This window comes from Mastigoproctus giganteus, chromosome 7, assembly GCF_048544385.1.
Source record: "Mastigoproctus giganteus isolate SK-2022 chromosome 7, ASM4854438v1, whole genome shotgun sequence".
NCBI lineage: Eukaryota > Metazoa > Arthropoda > Arachnida > Uropygi > Thelyphonidae > Mastigoproctus > Mastigoproctus giganteus.
The window spans coordinates 121,076,897-121,101,741 of record NC_143581.1 but is presented as its reverse complement, the minus strand read 5'-3'; the positions used below and the strand labels follow the sequence as shown (position 1 = coordinate 121,101,741).

The 24,845-nt window shown below is 38.1% G+C and overlaps 1 protein-coding gene across 2 annotated transcripts in view; it reads left to right on the top strand.

Annotated features, from left to right (window-relative positions):
* Trs23 (trafficking protein particle complex subunit 4-like protein Trs23) overlaps positions 1–24,845 on the top strand; it is a 291,121-nt gene that overhangs the window by 16,021 nt on the left and 250,255 nt on the right. The gene's annotated exons all lie outside the window — the stretch shown is intronic.

Below are 24,845 nucleotides of genomic sequence, written 5' to 3'. Positions count from 1 at the left end.
ATAAAGCAGTCAACCCTGGATTCATTCTTCAAAAAGGTGGACAAACACCCTCCAACTGATGAACCTCCTGCAGGACAGTCACCCAAATGAGAATCAACAATGACTCCTCTCCTTTCATCTCTGTGTGATTTTTTATGATTTTTATTAGGGAAACTTTGTTTATATTTTAACTGGGGGAATAATGTTTATACTTTTTCTGTGTGAAAGATTTTTTATGCTTTTATTATGGAAAGTTTGATTATAGTTTTCACAAGGGAAAGATTGTTTATCCTTTTCATGTGCCTTAGATTGTTTATGCTTGTCATTAGAGAAAGTTTGTTCATAATTTTCACTAAGGCAACATTGTTTATGCTTTTTAATTTTTTTTTTTTGTGTATAAAAGTTAAATAAATTAATTTTATATTATTTTTACACTTATATTTTTCATTTTGTATTATATTTTTCCTGTTTAAATCGTATTGGATGATAACTTTGCTCTAGACTGTGGGCCTCAAACTGATTACCCCTAAATACATGTATTTCAGTGTAGGCTATAATGAACGAGGTTCTAGAACCAATTATGTTCGTTCTAGCATACTCCACTGTATATATATCTCTCTAAGGTAAATAAGTTTATAAAATTTCATGAAAAATGCATGATTCGGTCAACTGGTTTAATCATTTATTTTCCACTGTAAACTGTCATAATTCCTAAATAATATGTATATAACTGTGCCTTGGTTCAGTGCTTGCTACATAAGTTAGCTTGCATATCATCTGTATTTCATGCTGTCTAATTTTAATTTTCCATCTTGTGTAATCAATTCCTTCTCTTCTCCTCTTCCTTGATTGAAATAATTTTTTTTTCTCATTTATTTGAAATTACAGTTTACATCATTAATTTTCATATTTGTTAATTGAATTTGTCCTTAGTACGGCCCAGGGTAGTGCTTTGATAGATATTATATATGGTCCACACATTTCACAGAGAACTTTAACATCAATGCTCCTCGTCTGGAGCAGTGTGAGAATAACTCACTGCCTTCATTTCAGAGCTTTAACAGCAAAAAGTTTAGATTTACTATGTGCTATAGTAAAATTTGTTTAACCTTTTCATGCACCCACAGCAGTATTGCCTAGCTGATAATTTTCTGTGCTTATGATTTAATGGAATCATTAAATATGTAGGACAAACTAGCTTTAAGTTTCACTTGAGAATGAATTTACACAAGTACGGCATCAGAACTGTATAAAAAGTGATACTAATGGTAACATGGACCATGATAAGGAATACAGACATTTCCAAACCCATAATTTTTATATAACTAAGTAATGATACCAGCCATAGAATTATTCAGGAAGAGTTACGTTAGAGTATCTTTCTATCCTGATTGTGATTGGTATCATTAAATTTTTCTAAGACTGAAATATGTATATATCAAAATTATGTTATCAGAGATCACATTTATGTATTTGGAATACATAACTTATCATTCATCTTAAGGCACAGTCTGCTCAGAGCTCTACACAGGACTGTCCAAACTTAGAATTGCAAGATCAAACATTTGTTCATGTTTACATCTGTACATTTTAATTTAAAGTCAGTTGTAAAGATCTTCAACAAAATCTTAAAGATCAGTCTATAATTCTAGCATTTCACAATAAATTAATGAACTTAATTAATAAACATATACATTTGGATAGTGATCTGCTGCCTACTACTCAAAAACTTTTTCATATAAAAATTAGATATAAGTATTTTTAACCATTTGGCTTATAATTTCAAAAATACAGCCACCAATATTAGTAAAAGAACTATAGATTTAGAAAATTGTGTTTGCAAGCAACCAGGTATGCATGCATATATAGACCAAAATTTATATATACACAAGTTACAGGAAATTTAGGGATAATGGAAAATCAGGAGTGAGAATTATGCTCTTGTTATGGATATAAATTCAGTAGAAAGATTAACGTAATATCTTTCAAAACAAGTTTATCTGATAATATTGGTCAAAGTAACTATTGCACATACCTTAAGAGTTTTTATCTGTTACCCCAACTGGACATATTATCTAGATGTTCTGGGGGCAGAAACGTTTCAAGTGAGCTGGTAGCTAATGCCAGGAAAGAGAGCCTAAAAAACTTCAAGGGTTGTGTTAGGGTTGTTAAATATACAAGAACAGTAAGTCTTAATTGTTTACAGAGACGTGGTGCCACCCAGAAATTGGGGATGATGAGTTTCAGTACAGCTTGTATAATGTATTTAGGAAGGATAGGGTAGATAGGAGGGGTGGTGGGGTTATGCTTCTTATCAGAAGCAGCCTGAGTGCGACGATAGCTTTCCCGGATTCAGGTGTTTCACATGCTAGTATAGAATCTGTATGGTGTGAGATAGTTGGAAACAAAGGTATAATGCGAGTAGGAGCAATCTACGCACCAGGTGATTGTGAAGATTATGACGAAAGCCTCTACATGCAAATGGAATGGGCAAGTAAGCGTCAATGTCTTATTATGGGTGATTTCAATTTGCCTCTAATTGATTGGAGTAAATGGGAAGGAAACTCGACATGGGGAACAAAATTTTTAAATCAACTAGTGACTGTTATTTGTATCAACATGTCAGGGAAAGTACTAGAGAAAAGAATATCCTAGATCTCATCATCATCACCCATGAATCAGATGACATAACAGGACTTACAGTAGAGAAACCAGTAGTAGGAAGTGATCACAGAGTTATACGGTGGAAGATGATGAGAGAGGTAGCAGCAGTAAAAGGCAAAGGAATGGGTTTTAATTTCAGAAAAGGAAATTACGATGCCTTAAGGTACTACATGGCCTCTATTAACTGGGTAGATATCGCGCTGAGAAGGAATACAATTGAACTGTGGTACGCTTTTAAAACATTAATCACAGATGCCTTGAATACGTATATACCATTAAAAAAATACTCCACGAGGAGGGTTCCAAGTTGGATGAATAGTGAAGTTGCCACATTACTTGAGCAGAAAAACGTGGCATGGAAAGGTTACAGAGCAATAAAAAGTACTGAAGCCTATAACAGCTACAAGATGATCTGTAATAGGGCCACAGAAAAGGTTCGAAAGGCAGTTTATGAGAAATCACTAGCAAACAGAGCAAAGAGGGGGGATAAGGAATTCTTCACACATATAAATGCCAAGAAGAGCAGAACAAACCAGATCGGACCTTTACGTAAGGGAAAGGGGATAGTATTAAATACACCAGCTGCCGTTGCAGATGAAGTCAACAGTTATTTTGCACCGATATTTACAAAAACCTTTTGTGGCAGTGGGAAATTGTGGGAGTGAAGTTGAAAAATATGTAATTAATGATATTGAAATTTCGCAAGATTATTTAATGAAAAAACTTTCGAGCCCACAGGCCAGTAAGGCTCTGGAGTTGATGGAATATACCCTATAATCTTAAGGGAGGCAGCAATTGAGTGCATTGAACCATTGAGGCTAATTATGCAAGCATCACTAGACTCTGGGGAGATTCCCTTTGAATTGGAAAAATGCCAGTGTATCTCCCATACATAACGGTGGCTCTAAGAGTGAAGTGGGAAATTACCGACCTGTCAGTCTGACTTCAGTGGTAGAGAAAATCATGGAGGCAATGATCAAGGGTGGAATTCAGGATCATTTGGATCGAATTGAAATTCTGAAGGATACTCAACATGGTTTTGTAAAGGGAAAATCATGTTTAACAAATCTGGTTCGCTATTTTGAAAGGGTCACTCACGAGCTGGATTTAGGGAATAATTTCGACATTGTTTATTTAGATTTCAGCAAAGCTTTTGACTCAGTCCCACATGAGCGGTTGTTTTATAACCTGGAATAGGTTGGAATCACTGGGAAAATCCTTAGATGAATAGCAGAATGGCTTCAGGGCAGGAGGCAGAGGGTTGTGATAAATGGCCATTCTTAAGATTGGGTTGATGTAAGAAGTGGGGTTCCTCAAGCATCAGTATTAGGACCACTGTTGTTTTTAATTTTCACAAACGACATCAATGAAGGGATAGAGGGCGTGATGTCTAAATTTTCAGATGATGTTAAAATTGGTAGAGTAGTTAATGATCACTGTCAAGCTGAGTTTCTTCAGAGAGACCTAGATAGACTTCAGGAATGGTCAGAAAAATGGCAGCTATGATTTAATCCAACAAAGTGTAAGGTATTACACCTGGGAAACAGTAATCCCAAAATAACTTATTCACTTGGTGGAGTTCAACTAAACCCAGTACTGGAGGAAAGGGACTTGGGTGTTACGATATGGTCAGACATGAAATTCTCTGAGCATTGTAAACAGGTTGCAAGGAAGACCCATGGTGTCCTATCGATGATCTATCGAACTTTTGCAAGTAGAGATAGGGACGTGATAATCCCATTATACATGGTGATTCACTACCAGTGCGACAAACTTGCAGGAGGTGTAGGGGGCACAAAGACGAATCGGAATCACATAGCATTGCAGCGTCCGAAATGCCTTTGTCATGCGGTAGAGGACGTTGAACGGGAGGTCGCGTGAACAGCGATCCAGCTGGAAGTCAGCATTTCCATACCGGTTCCCGGGGCAGTAGGTTGGACGAGTATTCAAACGTTGAACTGGCCGACATGCACTTCGCATATGGAGTTGCGGACTGTAACGGGCGCGTTGCTCTGCGCTTGTACCAGGAACGTTTCCCGCACAGGCGGGCTCCTCATCATATGATTTTCGCACGTGTGCATAGAAGGTTACGTGAGACTGGTTGTTTCACGAGAGGTACCATGAATCGAGAGCGAACGACAAGGATGCCAGACAATGAAGAGAATGTCCTACGTCTTGCAGAAGGCAATCCGAATATGAGTACTCGAGCGATAGGCCAATGATTGGGTATTTTCCAATCCACTGTATGGAGGATACTGTCAACAAACCAAATGAGTTCATACCATCTGCAATGCGTCCAATCATTGGAGCCTGCGGATTATCCACTCCGGAGGACTTTTGCTACTTGGTTTCTTCAACAGAAACGGTTCGCAAATGCTGACTTCCAGCGGAATCGCTGTTCATGCGATCTCCCGTTCAACATCCTCTACCACATGATGAAGGCATTTCGGACCCTGGAATGCTATGTGATTCCGATTCGTCTTTGTGCCCCATACACCTCCTGCAAGTTTGTCGCACTGGTAGTGAATCACCCTGTATAAGGCTTTTGTTAGACCACACTTGGAATACTGTGTTCAAGTATGGAGACCACACCTAAAGAAAGACATCAAGCTTCTTGAAAGGGTGCAAAGACGGGTAACTTGCCTGGTGAGATCGGCAAAAGGGCGTCCTTATGAAGAAAGACTTCGAATATGTGGGTTGTAGAGTTTGGAAACTAGACACCTTAGAGGAAATTTGATTGAGGTGTTTTTGATTGAGGCATCAGTAAAATGAATGAAGACGAAATTTTCAAGATTATAAATGATACTAGAACTAGGGGACATAAATTCAAGTTATGGGGAGAAATGTTTAGATTGGACTGCAGGAAGTTTTATTTTAGCCAGCAAGTTATAAATTACTGGAATAAGTTGCCTACATGGGTGGTAGAGGCTGACATTTGGGGAAATTCAAAGGTCATCTGGATAGTACCTTCGGGTCAGGGAAGCGCATAGGATGATAGGTTTAATTTCCTTTTTTTTTTTTTTTTTATTAATTATTATTATTTATTTATTTTTTAATCATTGTTTTATTCAGAGTTTTTTTTTTTTTTTTTTTGCTGGTGCAGCATAAGCCATAGGCTTTCTTGCACCATGCGCCCATTACTAATACTAAGTAAAATTTATCACAACCTCCTAAAATATTGGATGTGTTTCCTTACAAATAGTAGTAGCACTGGAAAATTATGCAAGAAAGCAAACTTATATAGGATCAGCTGAAAAAACTATGCAGTTCACTTATCTTTACTATCCAAGAATTTGTATAGTTCTTCCTGGAATTTATTCAACCCATCTACTTCCACAACAACAGATGGAAGCCTGTTCCAACAATCAACAACCCACTGGCTGAAGGAAAACTTCCGCACATCTATCTTGCAACCTCAACTTTAAATTTATGCCGCCTCGTGTGCAGTCTCAGAAAGTGAAAGAATGCCATTAACATTCAGCTTACTCGGTCCATTCAAGGCTTTAAACACCTTAATCAGATCTCCCGAAGGAACCTAGTCTCGAGACACTGAAATTTGCAGAACCGAAGCCTTTTTAGGTATCAGCACCCCTTGTTCCCTTCACCAGTCTGGTTGTCCTTCTCTAGATCCTTCCTAAAGTGAAGCTTCCAGACCTGTATACAGTACTCAAGGTGCAACCAAACCGTGGCCTTTATGTATTTGGAATACATAAAGGCCATGGTTTGGCCTTTATGTATTCCAAATCCCTTACACAAAGGGACGATCAACTCCTTATCCCTGCTAGAAAAGTTTCTATATATCAATGACAAAACTCCATGAGCTGTCCTGGCAGCATGACTGCATTGCTCAGAGAATTTCATGTGACTGCACAATTACCCACGGGCCTTTTTCATTCTCCACTATGAGTGTAGTACCATACAGTTGATAAGTTACTCTGGGATTACTGATACCCATATGCAGTACCTTGGTTTTGTCAACTTTAAACGTCAACTGCCACTTCTCAGCTGCTCGAATTAATTTTTATAGATCTTGTTGCAGTAGCTCACTCTGATGACTGCCGCTAACCTTTGTATCATCTGCAAACTTAGACATTAAGCCTGATATGCCTTCATCAGTATCATTGAAAACAACAATGAGCCCAGTACTGAACCCTGGAGAACTCCACGAATAACATTAGTCCACAAAGAGCAGTGCCCACTGACAACCACTCTGTCTTTTTCCACCTAACCATCCCTTTATCTGTAGCAGAATCTTGCCATTAATGTCATATTGCATCGGTTTGTAGCACAGTATTTATGTGCAACAGTATTAAAAAGACTTTCTGAAATCCAAGTATGTGATGTCAGAATTATTTTTTGTATCATAGCAAGCTATCAGATTATATAGACAAGACTGCTCCTTACATGCAGTGATTTCAGTATAATTGCATGCCTGTCCAAATGGTCCTGCATTATCTCTTTAACTGATTCCATTGTTTTCCCTGGAACAGACAAAGCTAATGGGCCTGATATTCCTAATGTAGCCTTTTGATCCCCTTTATGAAGTCCATAGGGACCTCCCCTGAATCCAAGGATGCTTTCATTGTTGTGGCTAAGGGTTTGCCTACTATCTTTGCTTTTTCCCTTAATATATAATTAGATAGATAGATTCAATCCACCCAAGGTGCTTTTTTATGTTCATCTTCAACAATTCCTCCTCCATTTTCTTTTCAGTTATCACAAAGTCATTTATTTCCTTAGCAGGGCTCGGCAACCTTTTTGAGTGAAGAGCCATTTTTGATCTAATTAAAAAAAAGAGAAATCGGAAGAGCCACACTTCTGCTCAAGCTGAGGGGGGAGTGGGGGAGTTTTTTAAGAAATGGAATAGTGGGAAGATACTAAAAAATATATAAAAATATACTAAAAATATATATTTTGAAGTATTATTTATTAATAGTATTTCTAATTAATGTGACTTTTGCTAACGGCCTCCGTAGCCGAGTGGGCAGGAGCGGGAGTGCAGTAGCACGCGCTCTTTGAGTAGACCGGGGTTCAAGCCCCTGACTGCTGAATACGGTCGATCTGCCAACCCGCACTGGACCAGCGTGGCAGATTATGGTCCATTTCCCTCAGCATGAATTGTTGAGGAGGCTTCCACCCTGCAGTGGGTTGATAATGGCTGCACTTTACTTTTGCTGCTGAACTCCTTGAGCGAGTCTCAACATCAGGGAAGTATGCCATAATTTTCATCTTTAAGCATGCTGAGAGACTCACATTGTTCAGACGGTTTCTTGATTTATTTTTAATATACAGGCAGTTCCTGCTTTACGAGTTTTTTTTTTTGCAAGTATCAACAAAATCAAAAATGTGAGCATTGATTGCAAAACATGAATGTTAAACATTCATAAATACCACATTTCAAACAACGCACGTAGCTATTCAATATAGTGTACCCACTTTATGATATTAATCCATTCCAGAGACACCATCGTATCATGAAAATATTGTAACGTGAACCCATTAATATATTGTTTTTTGGTAATTCATTCCATGACCTCAGAAGTTGAAATTTTCACTATATAACTCTCTAAAAGGTCATTTTTATAGTACAGGCAGGCCTTGCTTAACGCGAGTTCGATTAACACGGTTTTCAGTTACCGCGATTGGAAAAAATGATACCACTTTTTACTTTACGCGATTCAAATTTCCAGTTAACGCGATCTTTTATTTCTGATAGTTGAAAAAGATTCGAATCGCGCACTAAATGTCTGACTGCCAATAAACAAGCGTTTGTCCGCTTCCCGCCTCAGTGTGTTCCATCAACTAAGTAGACGTGTTACTTGTTTGTCTCCACCTAATAAAGTCACGTGCAGACGTATTTAAAAATTCTAATTTTCTACCCCTGTTAATTATGGATAAAAGAAAGAGTGAAAAACAACGTGATTGTAATAAAAAAAAAACAGTTATTACTTTAGCTGATAAACTTGAAGTTATTAAAAAACATGAACGTGGTGCAAACCATGCGAAAATCGTAAGAGATCTAGGATACAGTGAGTCTACCATACGAACTATCTTGAGCCGTAAGAACGAATATAAAGAGAAAGGTAAAGTTTCATCATCTTCTTTTGTCTTACAAAATACCAGAAACAGAACTCTAATAATGATTGAAATGGAAAGTCTTTTATCAATTTGGATAGAAGATTGCAATCAAAAAAGAATTCCATTATCTAAGGACAATATTCAGAGCAAAGCTATTAACCTTTTTACTAAGCTCAAAGAAACAAAATATCAAGGGGAGACTGAAATGTTTGTTGCTAGTTCAGGGTGGTTTGGACGTTTCAAAAATCGAGCACGACTGCATAACGTTAAAGTAACAGGGGAAGCTGCTAGTGCTGATGAAGATGCTGCAGCCAAATTTCCTGCAGAATTGCAAAAAATCATTCAGGATGCTGAATACGACGATCGGCAAATATTTAATGTAGACGAAACGGGCGTATTTTGGAAACGGATGCCAACTAAAACTTATTTGGCTGCAAATGAAGCATCACAACCTGGGTATAAAGTCTCAAAAGATCAACTAACACTTTTATTAGGCGGTAACGCTGAAGGTGATTTTAAATTGAAACCTATGCTTGTGTACCGTGCACAAAATCCTAGGGCTTTAAAAGGATACAGCCATCGCACTCTTCCAGTCATTTTTCGTTCAAATAAAAAAGCATGGATGACCAAAGCCCTATTTGAAGACTGGTTTACGTCTTATTTCTGTCCAACAGTTGAAGCCTATTGCAAGAAAAATAATCTTACTTTTAAAGCTCTGTTGCTTTTAGATAATGCACCTGCACATCCTTCTGCACTTGGTGACTTAAATGAAAATGTGAAAGTTGTTTTTTTACCGGCGAATACGACTTCGTTATTGCAACCCATGGACCAGGGGACGATTGCAACTTTCAAAGCTTACTATCTCCGCAGAACCTTTGCACAGGCACTTGAAGCTATAACAGAAGATAATGCAATTTCTGTACCAGAATTTTGGAAAAAATATAACATACGATTGGCCATTGAAAACATTCATGCAGCGTGGGAAGAAGTGACAGCCAGCAATATGAGAGCAGTTTGGAAGCATCTTTTACCCCGCGCAAACGATTTTACTTGCTTCAAAGATGCAGTTCAAAACGTTATTGAAGACATAACTAATATTGGTAATGAACTTGGTTTCAAAGGCTTGGATGCGGCTAACGTTCGAGAATCACTGAATTTGCATTTAGAACAGCTAAGTGACAATGATCTCCTTCAAATAGAGCAACAGCGTGCGCACGAAGAAGCTGAAGAAAGAGTGTGAGCCAGATGAAAATGTTACCTCAAAGGAGATAACGGTAAAAGAACTAGGCGAAATCTTTCGTATCGCAGAGAACCTTAAAAAAAAGGTAATGGATGTTGAACCTAACATCGAAAGAAGCATGTTATTTCGCCAGGGCCTAGAGAAGCTTGTTGTCGCCTATCGGAAATTGTATGATGAAAAAACGAAAGCCAAAGCTGTTCAAACGACTGTGTTCAAATATTTCTGTAGCAGATAGTTAGTTTCTCCATTATATATTTTGAACAATAAACATTTAATTCTATAATTTTTATTATCTTTTACATGGCATGCAGTTAAAAAGTTATTTAAAAGGTATTATTTAAAAGTTATTTAAAATTCTTTATGGACATTCCAGAAGGTCAAGTACCAATTATAATTTTTCCTATTGGTTATGATGTTCGATTAACGCGTTTCCGTTTTGCGCGATGCGCTCGCGGGACGAATTAATCACGTTAATCGAGGCCCGCCTGTATAAATTCTATTAGTTATCAATTCAAATCATTAAAATGCACAACACTTTCATCGCTTATGTTCTGTTATTAGAACCAATTTTGCACGGTTTGTGATATTTTTCTAAAACACATTTCTGGAGGTCACGACCATAAAACAATAAAAACAATTTGGGCTTTTCTGTTACTGCAAGCAATTATAAACAGGTAGTAAACGCCAAGTTATTGCATTTGTGAAAATACCGATAGCTGGAATTGTGTGTGTGTTTTTTTTTTACGTTATGGTGAAATGTGCTTCCCCCTTTACTGAATCTTCAGTTGTATAAAAAACAAATTTTCAGAATCTTCTCTTCATTCCTTTTTTTTTTTAAGCTTCGTAAACTTGTTACTCCGTGAAAATCGTGTTAGTTGCAATTTGTGCGTTCCGTTAAAAAATGCATATGCATGCTATTTAAATTTATAAAGAAAAGAGAATTATCTTGGAAACAAACGCCTCTTGAAGCATTTCTGAAGAAGATGACTCCTTGTGCAACAAACTAACAAGTGCCGAGACAATAATGAGTGATCAAAGAGTGTGTATTTAGTACAGTGGTTTTCAACCCGGATGCTGCAGCAACATTCCAGGGATGCCATATAATTTGGGTTTAAGTTACTTAGTTTTTTTTTTTAAATTTATAAATTTATTTCATTATAAAAAGATATGGTACGATATCCATTGTACCATATCTTTTTAATTTTGTGGTGATCTATAATTGTAGGTTATTTAATACCTCTATATAAAGAATAAAATTATTATATAAGTATATATAATTTGTATTATGAATTGTAATTTTGTTTATAATTATATTATTATAATAACTCATATAATGTATTTTTTTAAATATTACATATATACACAGAATCGGATTATTAAAAAGTCAAAAGCCATTGTGTTAGCTATAGGGGTGCTGTGAAAAAATTACTGGGATGCTAAGGGCACCGTGAACAGAGAAAGTTTGGGAACCTCTGATTTAGTTGATGATGATGAAGAATAAACATTCTTTAACATTTGTAAGTCATAAATAATTTCTTTATTATTATAATTTGCTTGATTTTACAGGCTGCATTTTCCTTTCTTTGGATAAATCAGTCACTGTTTAAACATAAACTAATTAGCTAACTAATTTAATTGTTGAGAACGTAATCCCCTATTTTTAACATTATGTCAATGGGAAAAAAAATTCCAACTTTACGAGCGCGCGATAGGAATGAATTAACTCGTAAAGTCGGGAACTACCTGTAGTTCATGTTTGAAAATATTTGCCTGCAGAAATTCGTCAAACCAAAAACTGAGAGAAGTCCAAAAGCAACTATTTTCAAATTTATATAAGTGTTTGGTAAGCTACACCATGCATCGAACACAATTTGATCTTGCTTTTCAACTCATCTGTCAGCATCCATTTATGTAGATTTGCAAGGGCAGCCTTTGGCCTTTCCAAATCCTCAGTTTCAGTTTTAAGACATTTTAGTCTTGCACTCCATATGTCCTTGCCAACCCCTGCCTTAGAGTCAGAAAAACGTCTGACCTCCCCTTCCCTAAAGACTTCCTCGTGTATAAATGTAGATGCAAAATACCTATTCAAATTGTCTGCAACCTGAGCAGTCATCAACAGTTATCCAAAGATGTTGTGGCCCAATGTGATTCAACCCCTTCTGTCTACTTTTAATATAAGCATAGAATTCTTTGCTGTATTTTGTTTGTATTCTTTGCCAGAGACTTATCATAATCTGCCTTGGGTTGCCTAACCTCCTTTGTGACTTGATTACAGACTAATTTATATCTGCCATAGGCTTCTGTATCACTAGATAATTTATATGCATCACAGGCACTTTTCTTCTCTGCCATTTGTCTCAGTAGTTTTTCTGAAATGTTGGACAGAACTTATGTGATCGAGACCCGCTAATGCCCGATGTGATTGAGACCTGCCTATTAGTGGGTCTTGATCACATAAGTTGTCTGTCCAACATGTCTAGTAAAGTTTCAAGACAATAGGATTCCCATAATGTTTTTATAGTTTTTCTAACATTAATTTAGATAAAAAAAAAAAAAAAAAAAACAGCCTTGAACAGTATTTCTTTGTTGGTATGAAAAGTTGGTATGCTGTTTCCCATACTATATATACAAAGTACTATATATGGGAAACAGCAATTCAAGAGCAACATATCAACTCTGTGGTACTACACTGACAGTGGTAGAGAATGAAAAGGACCTGGGGGTAATTGTGCAGGCAGATATGAAGTTCTCTGAGGAGTGCAGACTGGCTGCAAGAGTAGCTCATGGTGTCTTGTCAATGATATACAGGAATTTTTCTAGCAGGGATAAGGAGGTGATTATTCTCTTGTATAAGGCAATGGTCAGGCCACACCTTGTGTACTGTATACAGGTCTGGAGGCCTCATTTCAAGAAGGATGTAGAGCTGCTGGAACAAGTACAGAGAAGGGCAACAAGATTAGTGAATGAACAAAGGGGTACTCTTATGAAGAAAGGCTTAAGTTTTGCAAATTGCAGTGTCTGGAGACTAGGCACCAGTGAGGTGATCTGATAGAGGTGTATAAAGCCTTGAATGGTTTGAGCATGCTCAATGCTGATGGGATTCTTCCTCTTGCCCAGAATAATCACCTGAGAGGGCATACATTCAAATTGAGGAAAGACAGATGTAGGATAGATGTGCGGAAATTTGCCTTTAGCCAGCAGGTGGTTGGTTGGTGGAACAGACTTCCATCCCTTGTTGTGGAAGTTGATAGCCTAAATAAATTTAAGGCTCAGCTGGACAGGTATTTCGAACGAACGAAGGGGTGAAGTGGAAGTGGGTTTTTTTTTTTTTTTTTTTTTTTGGCTGATGCTGCATAAGCTTGCTTTCTTGCATCATATGCCTCTACTAATGCTAATGCTAAAAAAAGTTTAGTAGCTTCTTTTAGCATTAGCTTTATTAGAGGAATATGAAGAAAGAAAGAAAGCAAGCTTATACTGCATCAACCAAAAAAAAATCCTTCCCCTTTCACCCATCCATTCATTCCAAAAGTTTGTCTAGTTCTGCCTTGAATTTATTTAAGCTGTTTACTTCCACAACAACAGATGGAAGTTTGTTCAAGCAATCAACTACCCGCTGACTAAAGCCAAATTTCCACACATTTATTCTGCTACTATCTTTCCTCAGTTTGAATTTATGTCTCCTCAGGTGTGTAATCTGAGCAAGAGTAAGAATCCCATCAGCATTGAGCTTGCTTAAACCATTCAAGGCCTTAGAAGAGGAAAATTATAAAGCATTTACATCCTTCACACAGAAAGTATTCGAAATGTGCAGAACTTTCCAAAGAATGGCAGTTCTGCCCACATTTCTCAGCACACCCAGACGATGACTTAAAAACTCTCAGGATAGCAGTATTCTGCACACTGACAGAAACCTGACATGACAAAACCGGATTGACCTGGGTACTCTTCCCCCTCAGGACTACCCTGCCATGTGTAGGAATCTGGGGCGTACCAAATAAGTAACCATGTATAAGGGGGGGAGATGTACAGGGAGCAAAGGAAGCAGATTAGCTGAAAAATATCACTAAGCTAATAGCAAGGGAATGCAATGTAGAATGAATGAATGAAAGGGAATGAAAGACAGAATGAATAGGCTGGCACTGAGTGAATTAGGAATTATGGTAAAAGGGAATAAATGTCAGTTTTGGTGAAAGAAAGAATGACCCAGCATGAGGGAAAGATAGAGTGAGTGAGTGTTATGGTGAATGGAAATGAGTGGAAGAGCAAATGTAATTGGCCAAAAGAATACAAAGTTAATAATAACTTACATTACTTTTTATATACTAACAAACATTTACTAAAAACACAAACACTATCACTGCATTCTCCCCTGGCCTGCAAAAAACTTGTGGCTAGGCCTGCACCACCTCAAGAATAACAGTAAGTTGAGGTGCCCAGAGAGTGCACTGCAGAAAGCAAGAGAAGCAAGAGTTGAACTAATGGAATGAAAGCCATAAGAATGAATGAGAGTGCAAGTGCACAAGGAAAAGAACAAAAACCATAAATGTTACAGTTAAGTACACACTAACCCTAGTTTTAATCTTTTATATTCTAGCTTATTTAGCTTAACTATTATGCTTTAGTATTTAAATTTATGTTACACATCATCCCTCCCTGGTGTGCAGGTAAAAGATGGAGTGAGTGGGGGGGGGAAAATACACAGACACAGAGGGTCCCTGATATCCAAGTATTCATTAGTATCTATGTAAAGCACACGGCATGCACAAATTGAAACTAACACGACATGTACAAGTGATATACAGAGGTGTAAAAAGTTTATTTAATGTTTTTTATATAATTGAAGATTTTAGTGAAGGGGAAACACATTTCACCATAATAATGTAAAAACCCCATCAAAGTCCAGCTATCGGTATTATCGCAAATGCAATAAGATCGAGTTTACTACCCATTTATGTAATGTACAACAAATTATACAAAAAAAAAACCCAATAAACCGAAAACTGCAAATTGTTTTTATTGTTTTATGGTGGTGACTTCCAGAAATGTGCTTTAAAAAAATATCACAGAGGCACTCAAATTTGAAGCACTTGCATCCTGTTGACTCGATTCCATCTACTTACAGTCAGTTTCTTGTTTACCGTTGCTTGTAGTAGTGGCGTCTGATATTTTTGATAATTTTTACATTAAATGAATTCTTAGCTTTCTTATTTTTATTATACATGAGTTCAAAGCGAAGTGCTGAGGATAAAACATCACGAAAAAAAAGAAAACGCAAAAGTTAAGTTTTAGATGTTAAATTAGAAGTTACATGTTGTAAAAGAAGTGGAGTAAAAGTCCACGAATCCAAAATTAGAAACTGCCCCCGCATGTTTATCGAGTTGGTATGTAGTCTCATTTCTAAGGTTTCAGCAATTAGTAATTTTGTATAATTGTGTTGTTAGTTTAAAACCTTAGCTTCATTGAACAGGAAAGTGCCTCTCATTTATGGCATGGAAAGACACTTCTGATGCCATGGCTCGTGACGCTCTTACTGACGTGGAATGTTGTTTAGATGCATGTCCAAAACGACACCTTGTCGATCCCACATAAGAAGAATCGCAATCTCCGCATGAGATCCTATTTACCAAATCACGCATTTCTGCCAGAACGATTTCTTAATATGGAATGAAGTTTCTTTGTTGGTTTTGCTTTTATTTTGAATTTCGTATCCCTGACAAGAATGTTAAGTTGCCTGTACCATTTTTCAATGTATGGAATTGTAATAAAATGTTTTTTGCTAGTCCTGTTATTGTGTTTTATTCTATCCACCCTATCCTTTGCCTGTAGTCTAGTATATGCTGTTAATGGTGGGATAACCCCTATTTAGAAATCTGCTCGTCAGTTCTTTGATTTCTCTTTTTAACACAGTCTGTGTTGTAGTATATTTATAAGCATTACTAAATTGATTAATTAGAATGGAATATTTATAGGTAAATGGATGGCATCTGGAATAATGTAGAAATATTCTGGCATTTGTGGGTTTCTGCTAAATTTTGAACTGTAATCTGTCCCCCCTCCCTTGTGAGAGTAAAATTTAAAAAATTAATCATACTAGTCTTCATTCTCTTGTCTCCAAAGTAAATTTTAACCTCATATGTATGTATGTATGTTATTGAGGGTCAGTAAAACATTGTAGTAATTTCATCAGTTACGATTAGGATATCATCCAAATATCTCCCATAAAATGTAATCCCAGGTAAAAATGATGTCAAGTGTATCTCTTCAATTTTATTTAGGTATCTCGGCGATTAGTCCACTAAGGCTAAATCCCATAGGTAAACCAAAAATTTGTCTAGATTTTATCGTGAAAGGAGGTGTAATTCTCTTGGATCAAAAGTAAATATTTTTAAAAATTAAAATGTTTTATTAGTGTCTACTCTAAATATTTTAAATACCTTACATAATGTCTTCAGATACTCAAGGGTGTGTGGAGGGTTTGATGAGTTTGGAGCTTTCAACTATGATCCCGGGACATCGGATCGTTCATATACTAAGAGTAATGAACACATTTAATAATAATTTTAAAGAAATTTTTTATTAATTTTTATGAATTTTAAATCATTTTAAAATCAGACCTGGAGAGTAGAGCAAAGAAGTCATCCTGTAAAGGCATACTGAGGTAATTCTTTTGCATTCTTATAATGTCAAACAATACAAAGTTGAGAATTGCCACGAGAGAGAGGCTCCACTTGAAAAGAGACCATCACCAATTTGTGATCTCAGGTGCCTAGAGGACCACTCACCTCAACATGGTCGAGGTGAGCAGCTAAAGCTTTATCTTTGGATGAAGTGGCAATAGAACCATCTGGTTTTGACATAGGTGGGAAGAGAGAACGGCAGAAGTTTCGGTACATAGTTTTGGCAAGAGATTCGACTGCTCAACTACAGTTTGAACAAGAAGCGAGTTTTGTACTCTTAGCCTGTTCGAAATCTAGTTTGGACTGTTAATAACTGCTTTACAATTGTTGAGATCGTTGGTGTTAGCAGAAAATAAATGTGAAGATTTGGATGCAAGCCAATTGTGATGTATAACATTATCTTGAACAGCCTTATCACATGTCGCTCTCCACCCTCCTATCCTTGTTGTCTGTCTGTCTCTCTGTCCTTTCTGTACACATTGTATTCCCCATATTGAAATTCTGCTTCCCTTATATCTGCGTAACACCGAGTCTCTGATATCCCAACAATGTCTACCTTTGATGTCTTGGCCAACACTTCAAATAAATCAGATTTGTTTACTGTGCTCCTATCATTGGTGTGCATGCAAGTATACATGGACCTACATATACTTTAAGTTACCTTCATTTGTTGTAAAACGAAACTTTAGATAATGGATCAGATTTTAGGGTGGATTGTGGAATAAAGTATTTCATCTCTACAAGAATAATTTCACTGACACGATTCGAGCAACTGTTGACATCAGAAGATTTAAAACAGTAATCTGACCAAGGAAAAGAAGAAAAGACATCTCAAAGATCATCCCATTTTGCATTCTCATAATGCCAAACAGTATGAGGTTGAGAATGACTACAAGAGAAGGGTTCCACTGGGGAAGAGACCAAGTTGTGATCTGAGGTGCCTAGAGGACCACTCAGCGCAACCAGCACCAACTCTAGGTGGTAGATGACTCATCAACTGGTGAAATACCACCACTTTGCTTATTGGAGGCTTGAAGTGGTGGAACCCATGTTTAGTCTCTAGAGCTAAGTTCCGGTCAACCCTTCCCTATCTCTTCCATCATGCAGTATGATTGATGACTTTTGAGGTTATGATGAACGTCGTGGCGAGATCCAATATTCCTTACATTTCGAGCGTACAGCTCTAAAACTGTGTTTGCAGGCCGGCCGCTAGTTAGTACACCAGACCGAACCTATTGTGGTAACTCTCTAGGAGGCTTCCGGATCCAGCTAGTGTATAATCTTGCTACCTGTACTCTGCCAGATAGTGACTGGAGGGAGTCCGATTAGTGTGTATGCGGGGAGCATTGTTGAGGCCACGTTATGTCAAGGATCTGGGTATATGTTTACCACGTGTACGCCATATCCAAAAATTTCATTACTTCCTACAGCATGTCCCACCCACTTTTTCTTACTATTGAACACACCATGAATTGTCAAACTAAAAGAGCAAGCTTATCTGCGAAAAGATCTAAACCTCCCAAGCACTTCCTAATTCATTTCACAAATATACATGGTCTCAATTCTAATCTTAACGATGTCCATTTTCACTTGCAGTCTGCCAATCCCCATTTACTTTTTCTGACAGAATCTCAGTTATCAGTTGATTCAACTACTGCTCATCTCAGATGCCCAAATTATTCGCTGTATGATTCCTTTCGCATCAAAGGTGGTACTTGTGCACATGTCTGTTCTGATATTCCCTGTCAGAGACTTGGCAATTTGGAATCTCCTCTCTTTGATCTTCTCTGGCTTAAAATCTTTCTACCTCTTTGTGTCAAATTCATCTGTTGTCTCTACCATTCTCCCAACTCCACTAATCACTTGGAGCTCTTTGACTTCCTCTCTTTGCAACTTGACTTTCTCCAGTCCAACTTTCCTAACAGTGAGGAAATTTTCCATGGTGATTTTAAATGTTCACAACTCCAGCTGGCTTCCGTTTTCTAGTCACACCGACCCAGCAAGTCGAGATGCTGAGGCTTTTGCAATTACTAATGAACTAGGACACATTTTTCATTTACCTACAAGAATACCGGACAATCCTAAACATACAGCCAATACGCTTGATCTTTTTCTCCCAAACAACCCTTCTAAGAACACGGTTGAAGTGAGAGATCCTTTAGGCACTTCAGATCACAACTTGGTGATTGTCTCTTCTCCAATGGAACCTTTATCTCATGGCTATTCCCACCCTCGTGTTGTTTGGCATTACAAGAATGCAAAATGGGATGACCTGTGAGACTTTTTTTCTTCTTTTCCTTGGTCGGATTACTGTTTCAAAACTTCTGATGTCAACGTTTGCTCAGATCGTGTCAGTGAAATTATTCTTGCAGCAATGGAATCCTTTATCCAACACTCCACTTTAAAATCTCGTCCTTTATCTAAACCTTGGTTTTTCAATAAATGTGCTAAGGCTGTTCAAGAGAAGAATGTTGCATAATGGGAACAAAAGGTGATATAGTTGTACACGTTGGCACTTAATGATATTAAGAGTAGGAGACCAGCGGAATTACTTAACAAGTACAGGTCACTGTTGAAAAAAAGCTGTGAATTAGGGTTGAATTTGAAAGTGTCTGCAATTCTGCCCAGACACGATAGGAGGGAGTATATGATGAGAGCCCTGTCGATCAAATCGGCCCTGGAAAGATTGTGCAAGACTCAAGGGGTAGAATTTTTTTCAGCCTGGTCTGTACTTGTTAACAGGAGAGACTGCTTCTACATGGATGGGATATACTTAAATAGAAAGGGTGCAAGAATGTTTGCTGATGCTATCGAGGCAGTGTTAGGTGGGTCGGAAAACTGCTAGATTGGGGGGATACAAGGACTAATAGATTAACAGTAGCCACCGGCAGAGGTGAAAGTGATTCTTGCACTGCTTCTATTGGAATGAGCCACAGCCTGGAAAATAAGATGCAGGATATTTCAGAGACTGCTGGGAATCATTGGGGTACAAATAAACACATAGGTTGTGTTAGGGTAGCTAAGAAAAACAACAGGTGCATGTATACTTGCATGTACACCAATGCTAGGAGTTTAGTTAATAAATTTGATGAATTTGAGGTATTGCTCAAAACATCAAAGGCAGATATTGTGGGGATTTCAGAGACGTGGTGTCACACAGATATAAGGAATGCAGAACTGGAATTTGGGGAGTACAATGTCTACATACAGGATAGGAAGGGAGGGGTTATGCTATTAGTTAAGAAACACATAAAATCCAAGGAAGTGGAGCCAGTCGACATTGCTGGACAGTGCAGTGTCGAGTCAGTTTGGTGTGACATAAGCATTGCGAGATCAAAATTGAGAGTAGGAGTGTGCTATAGGCCTAATGACTCTGATGAGTATAATAAGAAACTGTACGGGGAAATAGAGTGGGCCAGTAAATCAGAGAGTCTTATAATGGGGGATTTTAATTTCCCAGATATTGACTGCAATTTGGGGGCTGGTCACTCATACACTAGCAAGGCTTTTGTGGATTTATTGGATGATTATTTTCTACATCAGCATGTTCGGGAGGCAACTAGAGGGAGTAATACTCTTGATTTGATTATCAGTTGTGATTCTTCATATATTAAGAATCTGCAGGTAAATGAACCACTAGGTGGCAGTGATCACAGTGTGCTGAAGTGGGATTTACTCAAAGAGTTAACTACCATTAGGGGTAAAGGGAAGGGTTTTCCTTTCGTAAAGGCGACTACGATGGACTGAGACAGTATTTAAATTCTATACAGTTGGACCAACTGATGATGTTACCAACAGCAAATTCAAAATGGGAAGCATTCAAAGAACTTATCTTGGAAGCTACTAGGCTTTACATACCGACTAAGAAATATTGTTCAAGGTTTAGGCCTAAATTGATGTCAGATGAACTAATCAGACATATGGCAGAGAAGAAAAATGCTTGGGATACATATAAATTAACACGTGACACGGAAGCCTATGATAGATACAAGTTGATCTGTAACCAAGTTACAAAGGAGGTTAGGCAGGCGAAGGCAGATTACGAGAAATCTTTGGCAAGGGATGCAAAGAAAAACAGCAAAGAGTTCTTTACTTATGTAAACTCTAGAAGGAAGGGGATGAATCAGATTGGTCCACTTGATATCGATGGGTCAACTGGTGATGATCCTGCTCAGGTAGCTAACAAACTGAATGAATATTTTGCATCGACATTCACACATGAAGATTTATTCAGCGAGGGGAATGCCAGAGGTGTATTCAACTCTGGCAGTAAGCTAGAGAATCTTGTAATAACTGAGAGTAAAGTGGAGGAGAAATTGTTGAAGATAAATACAAGAAAGGTACCTGGGGTGGATGGGATCTATCCAGTTATATTAAAGGAGGCAGCAAATGAAGTAAGCAAACCCTTAGCCATAATTATGAGAGCTTCCTTGGACTCAGGGGAAGTATCCATGGACTGGAAATGTGCAAATGTGTTCCCAATTCACAAAGGAGTATCAAAGGGCAACACAAGTAATTATAAACCTGTTAGTTCAACTTCTGTTCCTGGAAAATTAATGGAGGCACTGGTTAAAGAAGCACTGCAGGATCATCTAGACAAGACTTCAGTTATAGCTCAGACACAGCATGGTTTTGTTAAGGGGAAGTCTTGCCTGACCAATTTGATTGGATACTATGATGCAGTCACAAAAGAACTGGATGCAGGGAATAACTTTGATATTATATACTTGGATCTTAGAAAGGCTTTTGATACTGTTGCACATGGAAGACTGCTGCACAAATTGGAACAGTGTGGCATTGGAGGCAAATTGCTGCTATGGATAAAGGGGTGGTTGAGGGGGAGAAGACAGAGAGTGGTAATCAATGGACACTGCTTATCGTGGACTAATGTTATTAGTTGAGTCCCTCAGGGTTCAGTATTGGGTCCATTATTGTTTTCTGTATTTATAAATGATATTGATGATGGTATATCCAGCTTAATGTCCAAGTTTGCAGATGATACGAAGGTTGGCAGGGTTGTCAAGGATGCTACTGACACTATGCTACTGCAGCAGGATCTGGAAAGGTTGAGCAGATGGGCTGAGAGGTGGCAAATAAAGTTTAACATTGACAAATGTAAAGTACTACATATGGGAAACAGAAATCCCAGAGCAACGTATCAACTCTGTGGTACTACACTGACAGTGGTAGAGAATGAAAGGGACCTGGGGGTTGTTGTGCAGGCGGATATGAAGTTTTCTGAGCAGTGCGGACGGGCTGCAAGAGTGGCTCATGGTGTATTGTCGATGATATATAGGAATTTTTCTAGCAGGGATAAGGAGGTGATTATTCCCTTGTATAAGGCAATGGTCAGGCCATGCCTAGAGTACTGTATACAGGTCTGGAGGCCTCATTTCAAGAAGGATGTAGAGATGCTGGAATGAGTACAGAGAAGGGCAACAAGATTAGTGAATGGAACAAAGAGGTGCTCTTACGAAGAAAGTACTAAGTTTTGCAAATTACAGTGTCTGGAGACTAGGCACCAGCGAGGTGATCTGATAGAGGTGTATAAAGCCTTGAATGGTTTTAGCATGCTCAATGCTGATGGGATTCTTCCTCTTGCTCAGAATAATCACCTGAGAGGGCATTAATTCAAATTGAGAAAAGACAGATGTAGGATAGATGTGAGGAAATTTGCCTTTAGCCAGCGGGTGGTTGGTTGGTGGAATAGACTTCCATTCGTTTGTCGTGGAAGTTGATAGCCTAAATAAGTTTAAGGCTCAGCTGGAAAGGTATTTCGAACAAACAGGGGGGTGAAGTGGAAGTGGTTATTTTTTATTTATTTATTTTACTTTATTTTTTTTTTTTTTTGGCTGATGCTGCATAAGCTTGCTTTATTGCATCAAATGCCTCTACTAATGCTAATATTGTAATTGGCTTGTTTCTAATTCTTCAGTTTCATTTTCTGCCTGCACCAAAGCTCGCAACAATTGCAAAGCAGTTATTAATCAGTCCAAACTAGAGTTTGAACAGGCTGAGTAGAAAACTTGCTTCTTGCCCTAATGTAGCCGAGTATTCTGGTCTCTTGCCAAAGCTATTGGCCGCAACTTTTGCCCATCTCAGCTCCCACCTCTGTCCAAACCAGATGGTTCTGTTGTCACTTCAGCCAAGGATAAAGCTGACCTGCTAGCATCCCGTTTTTCTTCCAGCTCATGTATTAATGATCTTGGTAAAACACCTCCCACCATTCCCAACATGTTCCATTCAATGCCTCCTGTGGTCTTCCGTCAAAAGGATATCAGAAGGATTTTGATGAATCTTGATGCTAAGAAAGCTCCAGGTCCTGATGGTATTTCTCCACTTGTTCCCAAAACCTGTGCTCCTGAACTTAATCCTATTCTTTGCCGCCTTTTTTCGCTTTCTTATTCCAAAGGTGTTTTTCCTACTGCTTGGAAATTTGCTCATATCCAGCCAGTTCCTTAAAAGGGTGACAAATCCCTCCCATCCAGTTATCGTCCCATTGCAATTACTTCTACTCTTTCTAAAGTAATGGAGAAATCAATCAACCGCCACCTCTTAAACTACCTGGAAACCTTCCGTCTGATCAACGATCGCCAGTATGGATTCCATCAGTGTCGATCCACTGGTGATATTCTGGCTTATGTTACCCATTTATGGACTAATTCAATGGAAAGGTTCGGTGAAACACAATTAGTTGCTCTTGACATCTCAAAGGCTTTTGATCATGTTTAGCATAAAGGTCTTCTAAACAAGCTTCCATCCTATGGTTCGCCAACTGTTTTTTGTAATTGGTTATCCAGTTTTCTCTCTGATCGCTCACTGAGGGTGATGGTAGATAGCTCTCTGTCTTCTAATTTCTCCACTAATGCCGGTATCCCCCAAGGTTCAGTTCTTTCCCCCACTCTTCTCCTCTTGTAAATTAATGACCTTCCATTTACTGGAAATCCTATCCATAGTTTTGTCGATTATAGCACATTACATTCCACTTTCCATTTTGAGAAACCATGTCCTGCTCAATCAATTTCAACTTCTTGAAAATCTGCTACCATATTCCTTAAATGCCGATCTTCGGGTAATTCTACAGTGGGGCAAAGACAACTTAGTTGATTTTAACCCTTCTAAAACTCAGTCTTGTCTTATGTCTCGCAAAACGGATTCTTCTGCTCCTATGCTTATCTTTAGTGACACTGATTTTTAGGCAAAATGATATCTCTTTTGGGGATTACCCTGACTTCTAATCTCTCTTGGCACAAGCAGATTACAAATATTGCTTCCTCTGCATCTAAAAAACTTGGTTTTCTCTTTCGCTCTTGGCATTACTTTTCTTCCAAACAGCTGCTCACTCTGTATAAATCGTAAATATGCCCTGCCATGGAATATTGTTCCCACAACTGGGGTGGTGCGCCCAAAACTTCTCTCAGGCTTCTTGATTCCATTTAGAAGAGGGCAGTTAGGTTAATTAATGATTCATGTCTAACAGAGTCTCTCTACTCGCTTTCTCATTGACGTACTGTTTCTGCTGCATGCCTCTTCTACAGATACTTCCATGGGCACTGTTCTTCTGAATTGGCTTTTATAATTACCACTCTCTCTTTCAAAACAGTCCGAACATGTTCCGCCACCAGCCAACATGCATTTACTGTCTAACTTCAAACCCACAGAACCAACTTTTCATCTTCCTCATTTATTCATTCAACTGCCGTTTTCTGGAACAACCTTCCTTCATATGTATTTCCTGAAAATTACAATCTACAGAAGTTCAAGTCCAATGTCAACAAATATCTTCTTTTGTCTTCTCAACCTTCAACCCAAGCACGGTACTAAGTACTATAGGTTCTAATACCTCTTGTGTTTGGGTTTCACACATAAAAAAAAAAAAAAAAACCATGTAACCTGAACCACAAGGTCATTAGTAATTGTAAAAGCTTAAACATCTTGACCAGCTGGGTCCATGTGGCTGGAAAATGGAAGCCAGGTGGAGTTGTGAAGATCATTTCACCGGTTAGGAAAGTCGGATTGGAGGAAGTCAAGTTTCAAAGAGGGGGAGTAGTAATAGTAATGGCAAATGATGCAAGAAAGCCAGCTTATATAGCGTGAGCCAAAAAAAAACAAAACAAAAAAACTCACCATACTCAGTCCACTCATCTGTACTCTCCAAAAACTTGTCTAGTTCTGCAAGTAATTAGTGGAGTTGGGGAATGATAGAT